At 24.6% G+C, this 20,519-nt stretch overlaps 1 protein-coding gene across 2 annotated transcripts in view; it reads right to left on the reverse strand.

Moving 5' to 3' along the window:
* The window catches only part of LOC113551840 (complexin), a 192,618-nt gene that overhangs the window by 157,611 nt on the left and 14,488 nt on the right, over positions 1–20,519 (reverse strand). The window contains exons 1-2 of one of the 2 annotated variants that reach the window (XM_026954367.1): positions 18,420–19,057; positions 9,481–9,527 (exon numbers count right to left, since the gene is read on the reverse strand). The gene's annotated coding sequence lies outside the window, so the exon portion shown is untranslated. Of the gene's footprint in view, positions 1–9,480; positions 9,528–18,419; positions 19,058–20,519 lie in introns of those variants that run through there. The other variant, XM_026954368.1, reaches the window with a different exon arrangement.

Genomic DNA, 20,519 nt, shown 5'->3' on the forward strand with positions numbered 1-20,519 from the left:
ACTTGTCGGGTACATTTAGTTGGTGATTTTACTTCAAATATAATACTAACTTCATGTAACGACCCCATACGGCTTAAAACGATTAAAATTTTCAACTTATTAGTTAGGTTTTGCACGGAATTTCTAAGTCCCCACCTTGTTAATGCGGACTTACGATGAAATCCTTTTCGGTCAGGTAACATCCCAATGGACGGTTTTCGCAAGTAAAACGGGCCCTAAGTATATATATATTTTTTCTCTCTTTCTCATTTTTTTTACAACCATTAAAACTCCGACCGTTATTTTTAATAGCCTCTGCCAACACAGTACCTATAGTTAAAGATGTGGACGACCTCGTTATTTTTTGGGTAAACTTTTTAATTAACTCTGGTGCGTCCTTTAGCCTTATTTCATAAATATCACCCATTATATAAGCTATCCAGTTTATTGTCTCAAATATAAATAGCAGCCATAAAATTATGTTCATGTTCAATTTTAGACTTACCATAAGACCAAAAAAAATCCATTCAATACAGAAGTAATGAAAGCTCGTCAAATCAATAATTACATTTTAACTGACAAAAAGTTTTTATGGGATAGAAATAACAATTACATGTCAAGAACATTATACAGAATAAATTCTACAACAGAATTTACTACATCCCATTTTATTTTATTAAATACCATACATACAAGTTAGGTTGTACATACATTAACATAAAACATGATTTAAAAAAAAACCATAAAACTAACTTTTTTGAATAGATAAATTAAAATATATATATATATATATATATTTCATGACTAGGTAGTAGAGTGTTGATTTATTAACCAACTATAATATGTTTTTGATTATTATTTTTATTTATATATTGGTTAATTGTATAATATAATTCGTTTTAAATATATTCTTTTAATCATATATAATTTTAAATTCATTCTATTTTTAACCTAATTTTCATATTTAGCTTCATATTGTGAAATTATTATGATACAAAATAAACTTAAAAATAGCAACAAAATTAAAGTAAATGCATGTCACTTAATTTTATTTAGGTGTTATTTAGAAAACTAATCATAAATGTTAATCTTTTTTAATTGGAACGAAACATGGTCACAATTATTTGAAGTATTAGAGTGTGGAAAAATGTGCATTTCACACGAAGAAGTGGTTTTTACGTTATGTTGAATTATAATTATTTTGAAGGTCATATACACAAAACTCGTGGCTGTTAAGTTTAATTTTCCAATTAAACTTTTAACAAAACCAATTCGTTAAGCTCCAAGGATGTTGCAAACACGATGGATTCCATTGCATGTCTAATAAAAATAAGGAAATGGAAGAGTAAAAGAAAAATAACAGTTCAGACTGCTACTACTCGGGGGTGATATTGCTAAAAGTTACGTTCACATTGGAAAACTTATTTCATCATATAGGGGACGAAAAGTTTGAAGCTTAATGAAAAGTACTTTTACGACAAATTGAAAGTAAAAACAACTATAATTTTAGTTTTTCAAAGAGAAAGTCTACGATCATGATAACGATGATTTTTGATGTGGATCAAGGAATACACAGCTCATTTAAAAATTACTTATTGATTTTAAGTATGTTTTCTTTTTAAAAAAATTATCATTAATGTTTCGAATAGTAAATAATAATTTTCCATTTTAATTATTTCAAGTATATATTTCTATATGTTTTCCTAATCGTACAAAAAATTTTAAAGAACTCATTTAAAATTCACTATATGCCAAGGGGTCAATTTATTTTCTACTCTTCTTGTGAATTTCACATTAATTACGGTTCCCTACTCAACGTCAAAAACAGTCACTCACAAAATAATTTTCTAGACTGAACAAAAATAACAAGCCTTAGAATATACAGATTTATCTCAACTATAACTTATAAGCTCAACAATTAATATCTCACTAAAATACTTTAGGAAAACGTCAATGATATAAGAACTATGTGATGGTATGGAATTATATGTATCTGATTTAAACAAATAATATATAATAATATTGACAATTTTAATATAAAGATATACTGAATAATAATTATGTTCTATTTCCTATTATAATTATCTTTATAGTAAATCTGTTAACCATTGGTTATTTTATATAATATAATTTGTGTTTATGTGTGATTTTATTAATGTTTAATGTAAACAAAAAACTTTTTTTATAGAAATCAAACATAATATTTTATCAAAAATTATATTTGAACATCAAACATCTTTTTAACTACACATAAGGAACTCCTTTAAATTTTACATAATTTACAAGAATAAAAACTTACTTGAACTAAATTTATTTAAATATAGTCGATATTTTATTATTAAAAAAACATATTCATTACGTGTTCGTTTAAAATTTGAACAAATAAATTAAATTTCTTCTAATTTTTTTTTTATTGGTATTTATTTATAGCTGAATTGATAAACAAAAAATTTAAAACGTAATATAGTATGAATAATGTTAATTATTAATCAATAAAATATAACAATGTGTAAACATATTTATTTATATTATAAATTTATCAATTCTATAAATCTAATAACTTTTTATTTATTTATTTATTTTATTTAAATATTACATATTTTTGCCGAAAACAATCAATTTTTATTATAATTACTCTTATAATTGTTATTATTGTTGAAACTAATAACGTCATTCAAGGTTATTGTTAATACTATGTGTGTGTATTTCGTGAGTACGCGTGTGTGTATTTTAATTAATTAAAAAAAAGACTAAATGTAAAGTAGATAATAAAAAAATAAAATGTTTGAAAAAAATATTTTGATTGTATACTATAGAAGAGAGAGGTAGTTTGGAAAAATATGAATATAACAAATGATGAATGGGAGCTTGGGCCCAACTGAACGGAACTACCATGGTTTTTTTAAACAACTCTTTGACAAATGAGATATAAAAAAATTATTTTTAAATAAAATAGCAGAATAGTTTAAAATGAGACCAAAAATATGTAATGTGTATAAAAACTTTTGAATGAGATTATAAATAGGTGATGAATTATAATATTTATTAGGTAATTAAAATAATAAACACATTTATATGGTTTCTATATTTATATATATAAATAATATTTTGTTTTTAAAAAGAAGATGATATTATTATTACATTTTATTTTTGGAAAATTTAATAAAAAGTCCCTCATAAATTATTCTTGTGAGAGTATAACATTTTCAATAACACAATACTCATTTTTTATATACATTTCAAGTTTATATTTCAACAAAATTGGATATTTTAACGAAAAATAATGATTAGTTATTTTATTTGATTTAAAATATTAAATTTAAAAACTTGAAACTTTTAACTACTAAATGCAACTAATAACTATACTATTACTGTACTAAAAACAATACAATTTTTAATTTATTTAGATTAGTTTAAGCAATTTATACCAGAAACATTTTCATACTGTTCTACGTCCGTAGGTATTGATTTAAAATAGTTAATGGCAACTAGGTAATAATATTAAAATAAAAACTATTTAACATATTATTATAAGTGATTTATTTTTTACAAAAAAATAGTTCAATCTACTGTTGTAAAACTAATAAATACTATAATAAACAAATTCATTAATATATATTAAAATATCATTAGGAATATAATATACTGACAAATCGTAACACCCAGAACCATTGTTCATCGTATGCAAAGATTTATCACTGAATTAAAATTGAATGTATCCATTATAGTGACTTATAAAACGAGAATAGAGATAAACCGAAGAAATAGTGCATTATATTATATTTGTGTATATTTGTTGTAGTTGTCAATTTGAGAAGTGCAAAGAATCTAATTAATTAATTGCGAATCCACAAACTACTAAAAATTAACTGCTGTTTTTAGTCATATTATGAACAAATTTACAACCATGAGTCGTGACACTTTATTGCCTATTTAATTCATCGTATAACGTCGTAGTCATCTATACATCTCACACTAGCGACTATTTCAACTAAACGGAATCAAAATAAAGAAAGGTGCTATGAAGACACGGAGTTGAAACTTCATTATTCTTTACGATGTACGTGATAAAAATGGATCAACTGTTTATAGTTGCAATAACAAAAAAGTCATCGGACGTTACTTTTTCAAAAGATAAAAAAAAACAAATAATTCATAACATTATAAGAGTCATTTTATTCCGGGAAATTTTTTTAGTACTTCAAAGTTTTAGTGAACACTATTTTATGACTTTTGGCTTAAGCTAATATATCATATTTTATTTTCTTAAAAAAATATATCCTCAAAATTTGTCAAAAACACAAATTATATCAATAGTAGTATTTGATTATAAATATTATGTATATATTAAATGTTTTATTAAATTACAATACATGATCACTATTCATTTTCACTAAAAACTGTTAATATCGACTATAATATTATACAATATATAATAATGCAGTAACTTTTTTAAAGTCCAAGAATTTAACTGTCAAGTACTTTACTCAATTTCTCAGCCTGGTTGTGATTTTTTTTCAATCTAAACATAAGTGTATACTTTCAAATTAATTAAATTATACTATTTGATTCTTATAGATCATCCGAATTAGCATATTATAAAAAAGGTATAATATTAAATAAATTAGAAAAATCAACTCAATTGAAATATTATTATATTAACAAGGTGACAGAGACATAGAAACTACATCGGTGACACAAAAAAGTCACAATGTGTCCACGAAAAAATCCTTAAACTTTCTGACGGATGAGATTCGTGTGTTTCTCAACTTTTGTTGTACGCTGTTTTATTGTCCATTTTTACAAACTTCTGACATTCACCGAGAAAAACTTTTTAGTCTTATGTTTTCTTAGCGAATGGTTATTTAAATGGGATGTTTTCTTAGCTCTTATTGTAAAATATCGAACTAGAAAAAAAGAAGAGAAAAAAGAATGATATTTATACGTATAAATGAAAATTTTAGTATAAAGGAGAATATTAGAATAAATAATTATCTGAATATTTAACCAACAATTAACATTGCTAGTTTCCTTGTTTTTAGAAACAATCAAATGTTCAATAAGCGTCGGATACTATTTTTCATGCAAACAAATTAATTAAAGCCATTTACTGAACGAACTTCTTAATAAAATATTAACTTAAAATATAACAATCAGATTAAATTTAAAATATAACAATACTAAAATCATAAAAATAATAAAATTTAGATTATGAGTGTAAACTATGGAAGTTATAAAATTTAAAATCAGAATAAATTTATCTAAAATGTGTAAAAAAAATACATATAATTCTTACAAACTTACCGTCTCAGTGAATAAATTGTATTTAATTGCTTTGCATTTAAATTAAAACTATTGTATTAATTATTTGTTTTCGCTAATTCTAAATGTATTATTAAACATACTATTTAATCGTTTTGCGTTTGCCTCCATTTAAATATGAAATACTCACAAAATAAATAAGGTAGAATAAACTTGAGATTAAATTAAAAACAAATAAAATATATTCTTTCTTCATAATACTATTTAATATTATATACTTTATATGCATTATTATACTATAATTGCGCATTATTAAATAATTAACTATTTTAAAGTTGATATCAGAGTCACCTTACCTATATTAATTTCAAAAATAAAGTTTATAAGCTTATATTATGTTATGCCATCTAGGCACATACTTTATTATGATAAATTTTTAATAAATTATATTTTATTCAAAGTGTCATTATAGAACTATTATAACACGGTTCAAACAGTAAGATTTGATAGTTTGAACGAGGTAAAGTAATTTTATTTTTACTACCTCATACGTGATGTAGAATAATAAGAGATTACATTTAAAAACAGGACTCAGACATTATATAGCCACAAAAATAAAAAACACCGTGCTGTTGGTTACAGATAAACTCAACTAATTTTACACCTCTTACACAAGAATGTTTTTCCCAGTCAGTGTACAATATACATACATAATAATAAATACTCACATACACACACGCAAACACTATACGACATAAGCCACACTCGCGCACCTAACAGTACGTGCGTGAAACGTTAGGGAAAACCTGGACTAATTTTCTGATAACATTCTCACTGATGAAATTTATTGCGCACTCGTGGACACCAAATGATAACGTTCAATTTCCTTATGTATTTTTGTGATATATTATATTTTTAGTGAACAAATTACTTGAAACCACCCCATCACATATTGTTGAGCAATAAAAAATATCATATATCATACACAATAATATATTTTATAATATAAATAGGTTATTGGTTGCTGGAGATTCTTTTAGGATAAATTTAAAACAAAAATTTGGTTAATAGAACTATTATAATATATGTAAATAATGATTATTTATTTCAATGAAATAATACATATCAATGAATCTAGAAATTATATATTTGATATAAGACATAATATTATAATATTAGAAATTTTTATGTGAATAATATTATAAAGATTAGGTACCTAGTGATAAAACGTGTTTCTTTTTTATTATAATTTATTTTCCTATATAAAATAATATAAAAAAGGAATTTTCTTTAGAAAAATTCGATGTTTATACAAAATATTATCGTGACAAAAGTATAAACGATAGAGCATAAAAAACGTCTTTGTTAATTTAATAAAATTATTTAACATAATAATCTCAGTATTTATTACATGAAAATTATTGGTGTTTAGTTGAGTACAAAATGTATAATTTGTATATGATGAGATTTTTATTTACCAAATAGACATTACATTGTAAGTTACTTTTCATTACCAAACACGGTTAGGTTAGGTTATGAGAGAAAATTATGCTTTTGTTTTACATTATAAATCAAAATTGAGTATATTCATAGCCACGGTTTGTTTGGTTAGCATATTAGGATGTATTATCACTTATCAGTTGAAAAAAAATATATTATTATGAATATATGAAATGAAAACCAATAATAATAGAGTTAAACCCATTATTCATACGTTGGGGTAGATGGATAGAGGGAAATATAATTCGTGTTTATTATTAGGTTCGATCGACTGTCATAACAGAATGATACAACGCCACAACACCATTAAATCTAAAATCAGTCTTTTATCTTGCGTCTTTGAATCTTACAAATTGCTTTATAGTGTATAACATTTTTTTCACGCACTCCATTTGGACGTTTTTTACGCTATTCCGGCAATTTTTGCTTTCTATCTTTTTTCTACCTCCTGACTCTGAACATACGTGACTGTTTTTAACAAAATAAATGCATGAGAAACTTATTGCAAATCTGTAAACATTTCCCGACCAGAAAAACGCCATGTTAACCAAATAACTTTCGACCACGCATCAAAATGTTGCTAGTAACTATTGAACTGGCCTAAAAATGAATACCTATTACTTATTAGTGTCAAGTGACAACTTTAAATTTAATGTTTAAATATCAAACCATACTAAGTTACTTAATATGAGAATATTTTATTTTTCAATAGCTGAATATATCACTGTATCTACTAAATGATTAAAATTAATACATCTGCTATAAAGCACTTCTTCAAATCTAAAAAGATCAATTTCAAAAAAATTGAATCCTCGAGTAAGAGTAAACGTTCAAAGTATTTACAAAACAATTATTTACAAACACTAATTAATATTTTTTTGACACAGTATTTTAAATAGTTGTTTTTAATTTCGTGGGGGGACTGGCCCCTCCATTCATACGCCACTGGTTATTTTAGTAATTAATTGATTTTTATTTATTGAATGTGTTGCTATTTGACTAAAAATAATAGATTTATGATATCATGAAACATTTTTATTTCAAAAGTTATAGATTCCTAAATTTTAAGTAACCTGTTATTATTTTACATACATTATGTACATTAAAAGTGATTCATAGTTGAATAATTATTTAAACTCAAGTTTCATATGTTTTTAGTATATATTTGGACATGTTAAGTACTACAGAGTACAGATACTAATTTGTAATAATTGTATATTTTACTTAAATAGATTTTTATGTATCAACTATTAAGTATAGAAGAATTATAAATTATATAAATCAATTTGAACCTTTTGTTTCATTTGTTGTTATAATCTAGATATTAAATTATTAAACATACAAAGATTTCTCTATAAATCAAAATATTATTTTCATGATGTTTGTAGATATAAATTGATGGTCCTCAATGTATTATTAGTACATTCTTGGTATATTCCCCAAGTAATATGTTTAACTAAACTCATTGGTATTTTAATACTTAACAAATTAATCGATTTTAGTGTTTTATAATATATAAGTAAAAGGGATGATTTATAAAAAAGATTAATGTATAATATAATGTATTCTAATTGTATTCTTGCTATATCGTGTTATAATAACTTTTTTTAGGGTTCTTATCACATTTAAACTTTAAGTAGATCATGGTTTTACAGTGTTTTTCTTTTGGCATGTATTTATTGAGAATAAAAGGTTTATACAAATTCCCGCAAAATTTATATTTATATATTAGAAATGGAACTCAGATTGTGTATTATGATTTAATTAGGTAATTTTTGAACTATCAAGTATTTACTTGAAATCTCCTCTATCATATTCAATTTAAAATAATTATACACTTTACATTATATTTTTCATTATACTCTAGTTTTAACAATCTTCCTTTTTCACATGCTTAGATTTGATGAGAAACGTGTGTTTTATAAGAAAGTAAGCGAGAAGTAAAATTTAAAATATAACTAATAACATTAATAACAATATATTATAATAACAATAACAAAATGTATAAGTTTTTTGTAACTTTTAAATGTTTCTCTTAAACGTAAATAGTATTTATAGGAACCACTTTCTATGCTGATAAAATATTTTGTCACTTATATTAATTAATTTAAGCTCTCAACAAGATAAACTTTAATACTTTTACTATAGTAAATATAAGAATAACATTTAACTACAATAAAATTATTATAGCTTTTGTTTTATTATTATCATCATTTTCACCGCGTAAACGGTGTTTTGCTTTTATTCTACCGTTACCGCTATCCCTCGTTTTTTACTAGTTAATTACGAATTACGATAACAGTTTTTTTCATTGTAGGCATTTCTGTATACTTACTGTTTAATTTATTAAATCGTTTTTCTGTACTACTATATTCATTACTAGACAAACACTTTCATCCATCACCTGACTTAATAGTTAACCTAACCTGAAGTAAGATACGTCATACACACTTGGGAATTCAAGCACACTGCACACATTTTTACTTTTATTTAAATATTACATTATATAAATAAACATAATTTAATTATATTTAACAGTTAAACACGTTTTTATCTTTAATTAATATAATCATAAATTATTATACTAATATAATGAATATAATTAAAATTTGAAATTTTAGACAAAAGTTACATTATTTCTTGGTACTACGAAATTCCACTAAGCACTACATGTATACCAAAGTATAACATAACTGTATACAAAAACTACAAATAAAATGATAAAATAAATTAAATTACCTGATAAGCCCCGTAAATTCTCTATTTGAAATACGTTCTCAATGAATCTAAAACAAACCAATCAAACATCTAAATTGAAATAAATTGTTAACAATAACATTATACTATAATTATTTGTACGGGATATGCAGGGTATATGCTTATCCTGTTAGCTGGGTGTAAAAAATATTTTTTATAGAACATACGAAAAAAGTCCCAAAATACAATTGATGTTTGTCGATTAATTGTATAACGAAAATTATAAAATTATATCCTTACACAAATATTTATAAAAATGTTTTTATTTTCCAACACTACTAAAAACCTATTATTTTCTAATAATAAGTAAAAAATAATAATAACAATTGCGATAATAAATGTGTTAGGACAATAATGTGAGTATTATTTTATTTAGAGGTATTTATATTTTTAAAGAACACATTTTATAAGCTGCATACCTTGCAATCAAAGTATGCGCCCACTATAATATTACGCCGTAGATACATTAGAAGTATGAGGTTCAAAATCAGTATAATACATTATTTACATTTATACCATTATTATTAACTAAATCGACAGTAAGAACGGTCAGACTAGAGAAGGTATTTCTAAATATATACCATACATTCACTATGTACAATAGCGCATCTTGCTGTTCGAGGAAGTTAAAAGTTACGAGGAAGCTAGCAGATGCATTTATTCTCACGGTACAACATAAGAGGTTTAGAGAAAAAAGAAATAAGATAAAAGTATTTATTGGGTTCAAAAATTAAAAAAAATAAATCAAAGGGCCATTTCGAAAATTCTGTTCAAATTTCTAGATAACAAAAAAAATAAAATATCTATCATGTATATTTATCAATATTTAAACTACCTACGAATATATTAATTTTACTATATTTTTTCTTATATATTTAGTGTAAATGCATTTAATTATTGTTATTCATTTTATTTTTATGTTTAATCATTTTTATTCTATTTCAGAATAATAATAATATGATAAAACAGAATTAACATACTTATTAATCTATGAATTATTTATTTTAAAAAATATTGTTTAATATAAATTAAAATATATATTATAAAACATAATAATTATTATTGAATCAATAAATCTATCATAAATCCTTACATGTAAAAATTATATTTTTATATTTTTAAAATAATATTGGAAAATTATTATTTATAATTGCTTAAATATTTTGTAATTTGTTTTTATTTTATAACATGCATATGATATTACGAAAAAAAACTGGTAGGTAGTTGCGGTAATAGGAAAATTCGCATACAGAAAATAAATAATATCCCTTTAAAAATATACCTCTGTTATAAAAATACGCATGCATATTCTGATGCTTATACATGGAATACAATTTGAAAGTAAATACAGAGGTAATCATAATATTCAATCATAATTATAATTATAAATTTAATTTATCTTTATTGTTATGAATAGTAAATTTATTTACATTTTTCGTATTAACATTTGAAAATTAAAATTTATTTTATTTTTTATGACCTTAATAATTTATTTGTTAGTAATAAGTATTTTTATAATTATATCGACTAATAGTTATTACAGTTATAGAATTGTAATTATAACGTGAAATATAAATCGAAGTCTACAACTCAAAACTTTCCGTTTTAAAAAAAATCCCCTAATTTCTACATTATTTGGAAACACAGATTTCATACTATTTCAGACATATTTTTCTCATTTTCTATCATTAATATTCGCATATAATGCTTTATTCTCGATTATGTTGAAAGGTACCTTTTGTTTTTAATTTTTTCTCTTTGCTTTGGAACTTAGTCCTGTGGGATCTTCTTTATCTTAATAACAAATTGCACCAACATGAATATTACCCACAAGAAAACAAAACGATAGATTGTAAAACGTCGCTTCATATAATTTCAATCACAATCGTCAAACCAGTATGACAGGTATTCTATCTGTGTATATATTATGTGTGTGTGTATTTACAACTCTACAATAGTATCAATAGCCAGCTATTATTGATTTTATTATGTAACTATTGTTTTCTATTTTGCTCACTTTAATAAAAACAATAATATACTCTCGGTTTAGTCCATAAAAATGACATATGAGTCGTTAAATAAGATAAATGATTCCGTTTATTAATATTGATGATTCCATATTTTATTTTTGAAATTTCAATTTTGTTTTTAATGCTTTTCAACTTTTAAAGGATTTCTTATATTTTTTGTTTAATTAATAAATAAACAGAATAACAAAAATAAATTATAAGAAATAACAAAATATTTAAATTTTATACCTTTACTTTATTGAAAATCTATATTTAATATCTTAAGTGATTTAGAAAATGTAGTTATTACACCTAAATTATACAGAAATATGAAACAAAATAAATACAAATTTCTTTTGTTAAATAAAAAATATGATCAAAAGTTGTATTGAATAATAAATCAACGAATATTAGTTTTAAGCTATATATAAAAAGTATTACAAAGTATGTTCTGAACTTGTTTTTCGAATTCAGCTTAAAGCTTTAGTTTATATTTTTATTTACACACACACACACATATATATATATACACAATATTATATGTTATATACTTATATATATATATATTTTTTTTTATAATAAAACTATCTAAATTGAATAAATCTTTAAATAAATTAAATAACTCATAAACTCGGAATAGAAAAAATAATATAACAATATTATTTATTATACTATTACAATATTAAATTAACAATATATTATGTATGTTAAATTAAATAAGATAATAATATTAATTACACTATATTATAATAATGAGTATAAGATTTATTTTTTGTACCCAAAAATTTTACAATATATATTTGCCATAGATACTTTCCTACCGCCGATTATAATAATATTAACAAATAAATGATTTAATTGTTCGTACATATTATTCAAGATTATTATTAATTAAGATTTTTTTCAAAATATTATTATAGCTAACTTATTTTTAATTTGGTTGAATACTGTTTTTACAAGAGCTTCCATAGAGAAAACTTAATTTTAAAATATTTCATACTAAATTTTATTTTTTTTTTTTATGATAACAATTTACATAATTTAAAAAAAAAAAAATATTTAAACTTTGAAAAACGATTCAAAAAAAAGCCCACTGCTTTATGAGAAATGTAATTTGATTTGTAACACTATAAAATCTATAGTGTGTTTAATTTAGATTTAATAATGATACATGTTTTTATATTTTATAAAAGATATTATTTATAATCTGTATATATAAAATAATACAAGAATAAATAGATTAACATAGAGAACTAAGTAGTGGCAACGTAGAGAAAGGGAGTGTTCATCGAAACTACTTTCAATTTAAAATTATATAAATTGGAACGCTTGAAGTTTGGTTAGGTTTGAATTTTTTGAGGCTCCCTAAAGTTGGGTTCCATATGTTATTGCTGTATGTACTATTTGTTTGTAAACTAGTGTTTTGTTATTTAGAAACATTTTACTTCGGAATAGTTTCCTTAGTTGTGAAACCCGATGTTAAGTGATGTTCTTTTTGATTATTAATTATATTTAAAATTTATAGTAAAACAAATTAATATTTTTAATTATAAAATTACTAAGAGTTTACCTTTACATTAAAATTTCAATTTTAGATAGCTACACTCCCTACACATTATATTGTAAAAAATCTAATATCAATGGCATTACATTTTAATATTTATGAAAAAGAGATAATTGTTAAGTATAGTAAGATGTAAATTCATATAAGTAATTATTAACATTAAATAATATTTAAAGACTTTAACTCGTGTATCTAAAAAAAATTCTCATCATTAACAAAATAATCAATTTGATAATAATTCATAAAATTCAAAACATTTTAAATAACTAAAATTTACTATTTGTATTCAGTTAGGTTAAATACATTAAGTAGCTGTCAAAAAAAATATAATGATCGTTTTAGTAATTAAATTGATTGTTTTTGTTAGTGAATATTTTATATGAATAATATTTTAATTTTTTTGTTTTATATAGCATACAGTATTATTCAATTATTACCAAAACTTGGTAAAATATAAAAATATAATTTATTTATAATTATTTTAAATAAAATGAATACCAAAATAGAGTTTAGATAATAAATCATAGTCATATTTATAATAATAAGATAGTTTTTTATTCTTTATTTGATTGTAAAACTAAAATTTTAGATGATGATTTATTTTTATTGCTTCAGTAGGTATAACTTATTTTATTTCTTTACTCGTTATATTATTTTTGATTCTATGTACCTAGCATTATTAAAAATGTACACAAAATAAAAGTTATTTAATTTCCATAAATATTAGTAAAATATTGTTATTATGTAAAATATATACGAATAATATAATAATTTTTCTCTATTCCGTTGGAAATATTTATTAGATATAAATTATTTACATTTCAATAAGGTAAAACAAAATATTTTATTGATTGAAAATATTTGAAGTTCAATCATGCAGGTGTCCAAGTTTTGAAATTTCGATTAAATAGTTTCCATGTAATATTTTTAGCATTAAAACCAACAAAAAATAAAGTTCATAAATTGCACAATTTCTCCTGGACTTAAATTAAAATATTTTTTATTATTGAATACATTTGAAAGGCCTACTAAGGAATTAAGATATTTGAATAACAACTTTACTAGTCTATATTACATTGACAGGGTTAAATTATTATTCATTCAACCATCGGGGATTTTGGTCGCGTGAGTATGATACGACCAAATGATACCGGATAATTTGCACCCTGTTTCGACGCCATGAACCTATTGTTAAAGACAACAGGGTTAGGGGAACAAAGTTTTATCATTCGGCCTTTGTGTACTGTGAGCAAAGAGAAATGCTTGAAATTACACCGACATTAGTTCCAGGCAAAACCCCATAGCCAAATACTATACCCGTAATTTAATGTTCTTCAAAATACATAGTTTGGAATATTTAAAAGTTAAAGGAGTTAAATAATTAGAAAAAAAGAAATTAATGTTTCCATGAAAACTATTGATAATACGAGTAATAATAATAATAATAATAATAATGTGGTTATTTATTTTAATAATATATTTTTTAATTAAATAAATATAATAACAGTGTAATTATTGAGTATAAACCATTATTATTATAGCCATCTCACCAATAAAAAAACTATACGTACAGTATACAATTTTGAAAATAAAACTATAATAGAACCATAGATTAAGTTAAAATGCCTAAACACTAATATATTATAATTATTATACAATACTTTGATTCAAAAAAATTAAATAAAACAATTTAAACAACGATATTTTTATATATAATTTGAATAGATAATCTAGATAGGTATCCTAATTTTTTTCACATTCATCTTTACGTTTTAAGTGTTTTAACTGTATGTTTTTTATTACTTTTATTGACTAAAATTGTATTTTATACATAAGTTCATACATTTTTCCAAACATCGCGGATGTACAAGTTCGTTATACTGAATAATATAGATAATAATGGGTTCCTGTTGTATCTTAATATCAAACAACCTTTACTTTATTTTCTTATTTAGTTCAGATTTACTTTAAATAGTTGAATAAGTAATACAAAAACATTCAGTGTATAGTTTATTATGTAAATTAAATATAGATAATAATAGTTGTGTGATATAATAATAATATAGATATAAGATTTTAAATCGTCTCATTGCTCTAAAATTACCATTCTTATTTTAATATTTATAACTATTTCTGATTAACATAATAGCTTTATCAATTTTAAAAATTACTAAATTTTAAATTATGTACGTTACTTATACTATCCTATTTATTAAAAGTAAAATACTCAATTAATTAAAATTATTCTTATGGAAATCTCAAAAGTCTCAAACATATATTGATATATCATCAAATTACATAGTTTATAATCATAATTTAATTATTGCTATAAAAAACATTACATATATAATTAACATAAATACCTCTGTATACGAATATGTAGAATATGAGTAAAAGGTTGGATTTATAGCTTATAAGAATAATTAAGTATTTTAGCTACAATTCAAAAGAGCCTTTAATCTATAGAAATTATCAATGCCATAATAATAAAAGAAGTTAAATAATAAATACTAACAATAATATCTATTTCAAATTTATTATTAAATTAATATATTATGATCATTGTAGATACTTGTATATTATCATACTTGTGCATAAAAAATATTTGTAATACCTATGATTAATAAAAATATTATAAATTAATCATTATAAAAACATTAATAGCTTAGGTACCTATAATTTATATAAGTATTGGGCATATATGATTGAATATATACTCACACTTGTTCATACTCACATAACTATATTATTCTAGCTGACCGTATTCAGAACTTAAAATAAATAATGCACTTCATTGATTTTAATATGACATATTGACATACTTCAATAACTTAAAAGATATCCTTCATAATAGCTTTATTTGTGGACAACCATATCCTATGCTCTTATAGAGCTGTAGAAATACGTTTGATATTTAATACTCTGGTCTAGCCACTATTTATTATTCAAAAGCGGTATTGTTAGAACAAAAATATACTTAATTACTAAAAGGCCAAAGTCATGGAGCTGATGAGAAAATTACAAGAAATAGTTTTATAAAAATAATATTAAGTAATGTCATAAGATAATATTATTATATTATATTATTCAAATAAATCTTAATTTAAAATGTTTTATGAAAGTACAATAAGTACATATATAATCTTCTATAAATATCCATATATACCCACGTATTGGCTATCGTTTTTAATCATTTTACAATATTATCTCATTTTATAATTAGCTCACCTATCTTTAATTCCTATATTGTAAATGATTCATTAACAAGATTCAACTATTTGTTAGAGCATTCTTTGCTAAAATAGAAGATGATTCTATATTAATATAATACGAACTGAGTTTTATAACCATGAAATAATGAATAATTAACAACCACGTATTCAGTCTAATTTCTGAATAATATTTTCATGAATTCAGACCACCTAAAGTAATGGTTTTTATCTCTGACATACAATATACAAGTAACAAGTTCCATATAGCTAGAGAGAATTTGATTTTTCCGGATCCGCCGGAAATTCCGTGCATAAAAAACACCACCCCTGCAGTAATCTCCTGCGTGCACATCGTAACTACTTGGAAAATTACTGTGACAAAAACTTCTAAATAGTAATATCAATTTTAAATAAGCTCTTTTTATCAGCTCATGCAAAATATGAACGTGTTTGCTTATTTTTTAGAATAGACATTAAATATTAAACCACTAATTAGATAACTTTATAATAAATTAAGCATGTTTAAAAGTATTAATTATATTGAAATTTTCTCTTTGTATACCCAATTTTATTTTAAATTCCTTAAAATTTTCTATCCATTTTTTGACACGATAAAATGTGTTGACCCAATTATCTTTTGATATACTGCAAGTAATCATTCATAAGCTGTTATACGTAAGGATTCATTTGAGCACTGTAGTCTAAAGGCAGTAACCCTCTGATAAATAGGAAAGGTGGTTAAGTTAAATAATAGGGACTCGGCGAGGCTCACAGAAAAAACTTGTACCTATATGGTGTGAAGAGTATGCAATATCAACTCATCGCCTTAACAACGTCGATCAAACGAAGCCTTACTTACGAAACACATAGCTTTGGAAAGAGGTCAAGTAGCGTTAGAAGAGTTACACACAACTGACGCTTAAAGAATTAATATAAAAAAAGAAGCGTCCACCACATTTGTAAGTTGTCATCAATAATAATTATATTATATGTATATCAAACAAACCAAATAGCTCATCTTTATTTAATTTCATAGATAGTTAACATTTTGTAAAAATATGTAATAAAATAAAATAAATATTATCTTGTTTTCTCGGAAATATTTCTATAATACGATAAATAATTTTTATTAAAGTTTTTAAAAATTATAAACTGCTAAAAACTTATTATTCTTTGAACTATCAATCATAATAGCAATTTAAACAATAATAATTTAATACTCAAATAATAAACCCAATAAAAAATCTGATGAGGACAAAATCAGTTACCGATATTACATTTTTATTTCAAAATAAAAAACTTTATGAAATGGAATGATAATTAGGTACTCACCTACTAATATAATCAAATATAACAGTTATAATATAATAATCGAATAATAAAAATAACATATAATTCAATCCACTATCATTTTAATATTATTATGTTAAATATGTTAAATAGGAATAGATAATTAAAATAGTTAATAATGAAAATATATCGAAGTATATTGTATCAATAATAATGATGTATAATTTATTGTAATCATAAGATTTACACATTTTCTACAGAATATGAATACTAATTACAAATTTAGTATTTTAAAAAATTGTAATAATACGACAAACAGATAATTTTACAAGAGATATTTAAAAAATCGTTCAAAACTAACCAAAAATCTAATGATTGACAATATTAACATCATATTAACACCAATAAACATTATAATTTAAACAAACAATAAACAATGTATGAAGTTTTATTAACAAAAACTCAATGATTTCAAGCAACGAAATACATTTCATTTACTGACGACCTATTAAGAAGTTCTGATTATTTTGTTAAAAAAAAAAAATAAAACAATTATAAACTTGGCAAGGAAAATTTCTAGTTTATTAAATGTATACATACTTTTGGGTCATCTGTGTACGTAAGAAACAGATAAAAATATGTTAATAATAAAAACAACAGAATAATGAATGCAATTTCGAAAAAATGGAAAATAAATCATAGTTCCGATGACCTCATCAAAATAAAAAGATAACATATCGGTGTTCAATATTTTATAATATTATATAATTATAACAATAATAAGAACAACAATAACAACAACAGCAACAACAACATTAATGTAGATAAAACGTGTAAACGACTTACGTGTAAAACGTGGAAACGTGCCAACACGTGTGTATTCTGTCAGTGCGGAATACGTACGTTGGCGCTGGTGGATGGCCCGTCAAAAGCCCCCTTTGATGCCGAAACCGGCAAAAATTTTGTCAGTTGTCTTGTCGTCGTCTTACGGGCAAAAGTTTAAAAATTTTACGATGATAACAAGTTTTTTTATTATTTTTTTAATATTATATTTTTATTTTATGTCTTGACCACTCAGAGTACGCACGACTTGTCGTCAAGTGATCTCATCCGACAACGATCGATTAATAATATTTCGTCCGACAGACAACGTGTCGGAATTCAGAGACTATATAATATTACAACAATAATATTTTTTCACATATATAAATGCATACATACATACATACATATACATATATAAGTATACACTTCTAAGTATATGATATATATAAATACATAGATATATATTTATAAATATATATATATGGATATGTGTGTGTGTATGTGTGTATTTTCGGGTTTTTTTTATGAGTGTTTATGTAAGTAAATTAGTTTTGGACAGAGTGAAAAAGACGTGCAAGTTGTGTGACACAAGACAAATGTGTGTTGTGGTCTCGTGGTGGACTGACGTCGACAGAAATGGTACCACTGACCGGCAGCGGTGGTGCGACGACACCGGCGCTTCGCGTAAATAAGCGCACGCGCGTTTATATGTATGTGTATGTGTGTGTATTTACGGCGGTGTATTATGTGTATAATAAATGTGCTCAAGCGCGCACATGCGCGTTTGGGTGCGTGTCGGTGATCCGCGCGAAATCGGTGCTCGGCGACGGCGTGACGACGCTCGACGCGATTCCGGCGCACTATAGTGGCCGGCGCTACGGTGGCGCGACCGCGCGGACGACCAACGAGGCGCTACGAACGCTCCGCCGCCGCCACAGCCGTGGCCGTCTCTACCGCGATGTCCCTATCGATTCGTACGTATAATGGTATACGCGCGCGATGCGGCGCCACCTCGGCCGTCGCCACCGCCGTCGCCGCCACCGCCGAGGACGGCCACGGCGGCGGCAGCGACGAACCACTCGCTCGACGGACACGCAACACGCACAGGCGCGCGCGACCGCTACCGCCGCTATTCCATAAACCATATCGTCTTACCTGCCACCGCCTTTACCTATCTCTTCCACGCCTCTTCCAAGTCTAAACAGGGTGCGGTGGGGTGCTGCCTGTGGATCCGCATTCGGTAATGTGTATACATAATAATATGCACACGCACTGACCTCACTGTGCGAACACTCCTAACGTTGGGTATATGTAATATTATACATATCTACGTAGCTGCATATAATACATTGTGAATGGATTTTTCTGTTTGATTATTATAATTTTAATGTCTGCAGCCTATGATTGTAAACTATGTGTTTTAAGTATCAATTATATAAAAAAAAAAAAAAAACATTAACGTGATGTACATAGACATATTTTATAAAGTCCCTTTTAATGGGTGTACTGTATAATAATATCATCGACAACGATGAGTTTAAATAAAGATAAGTTTTTTTTTGTTCCAACTCATTTCGAAGTTTATTGTAATCTATTTTTCATCACACCGAAAGTCCGTTTATTTACATATAAAAACAAAAAAAAACATACAAACATAGTTTTAAATCAACATTTGAACATATTTTCGTCTATTCGACACGATGTCTTAAACTGATAAAATCTTGTAAATAAAACACGGAACTCGAGTTGACAGTATTAAAAAAAAGTTGACAGTCACGTCCATAATCAATAACATTTTTTTCATAAAAATTGAAAGTTCTGATTATTATTTTAGAGTAAATAATAAATGAGTCCTTTATTTATACAGTACTGCAATTTAAAAAATCACAATAAATTCAATCACATTAATTAATGGCAAAATATATGAAATAATAATCTTAAGTATCAATCAGCCCATCCTACATAAGTTCAATTTCTTTTTTTTCTTGATAAGTGGGTGGAGACCGAAAAATGTAAGCTAAGCCGACATGAAGAGGTAATTTTTAAAGAATATTTTTATTGTAAAGCTGTATACATGATAACTTGCAAAAACATTTAAATGTTTTGAAAAGTCCGAAATAC

Source organism: Rhopalosiphum maidis, chromosome 2, assembly GCF_003676215.2.
Source record: "Rhopalosiphum maidis isolate BTI-1 chromosome 2, ASM367621v3, whole genome shotgun sequence".
In the NCBI taxonomy this organism is placed as follows: Eukaryota; Metazoa; Arthropoda; class Insecta; order Hemiptera; family Aphididae; genus Rhopalosiphum; species Rhopalosiphum maidis.